This window comes from Calypte anna, chromosome 1 (assembly GCF_003957555.1).
Source record: "Calypte anna isolate BGI_N300 chromosome 1, bCalAnn1_v1.p, whole genome shotgun sequence".
NCBI lineage: Eukaryota > Metazoa > Chordata > Aves > Apodiformes > Trochilidae > Calypte > Calypte anna.
Window position 1 is genome coordinate 115568452 of NC_044244.1, and position 1298 is coordinate 115569749.

The following is a 1298-nucleotide window of genomic DNA, read 5'->3' on the forward strand; positions in this document are numbered from 1 at the left end:
GGGCTGCAAGTGCATATTGCCAGCTCACACTGAGCTTCTCTTCAACCAGCATCCCAAAGTTCTCCTCGGGGCTATTCTCTATTCGTTCTCTACCCAACCTATGTTTGCACTTGCCCTGACCCAGGTGCAGGACCTTGCCCTTGGCTTGCTGAGCTTCATGAGGCTGGCATGGGCCCATGTCTCAAGCCTGTCAAGGTCCCTCTAGACAAAAAATATAAAAAACAAAGAAGCAAACAAAAAAGCCCACAAATTATGCAGTCCAGTTTCTTACATTTGGGGAAATTGCAGGGGTCAGCACACCTGGAGTGCAGGACATGAGCCTCACCTTGAGAAAATCGCCTGCTTGGTAATTATTTATACCAAAAACAAGTCAGAGGTGGTAAAAAATCTTTACATTCAGATGGCTGTGCGGTGGCCTTAGCAAAACAAATCCATCTCTTGTCTAGGTTCCAGTTAAATGGAACTCATGTTAAATTATGAAGTTATTGACACAACTGCAAATCCCATCTCTTTGCTTTCCCCTCCCCTTCTTTAGTTGTAACGAGATTTTTCAGCAGAGAGTAATCCAGGAGTGTGGACCATGCATCCTCTCAGCGGTGCAGCTGGTGTTTCCTTATCACTTAAGCTGTGTTGGCTGGTGTGATGGTCTTTTCCTGTAGGAGAGTGAATTTTCTTTGTGTCTAAGGAACTAATAAGAAAGTTCTTACATTTGCTCATGTCACAGTTTAGTTGGTACCAATCGGGCCTCTGCTTACTCACCCCTCACCCCCACTGTGGGACAAGGAGGAGAAAACCCACCCAAAGGCTCCTTCATCCAGACAAGGACAGGGAGGTTTCCATTCCCCTGTTAGGGTAACGGGTGAAAACCAGACAGGTTCAACTTGAGAAGGAAAAAGAAACTAATCTACAAGGAGAAGGAGAAAACACGAACAGACCTGAACACCTTCCCTCCCCCCCCCCTTCTCCCCGTTCCCGGATCCCTTCCCTGCTGCCTCCCCCTTAGGGCACAGGGAGGGGCAGGGGGGGTTTAGGGTCAGTTCTCCACACGCTGTTTCTGCCGCTCCTTCCTCCTCAGGGGGAGGACTCCTCACATTCTCTCTTCCCCCGCTCCAAGGCGGGGTCCCTCTCCCGGGAGAGTCCTTCAGGAACCCCTGGGACATGAGTCCCTCCCACAGGTGCAGTCCCTCAGGCACAGACTGCTCCCGCCTGGGCTGCACACAGAGTCACGGCTGCTGCGGGAGCAGTCACCTCCTCTCTCTCACACGGACTCCTACACGGCTGCATAGACACAGCTGACC

At 51.0% G+C, this 1298-nt stretch overlaps 1 pseudogene; it reads right to left on the reverse strand.

Annotated features, from left to right (window-relative positions):
• Nucleotides 1-212: 212 nt before the first annotated feature.
• Nucleotides 213-354, reverse strand: LOC115600493 (annotated as a pseudogene).
• Nucleotides 355-1298: the final 944 nt, after the last annotated feature.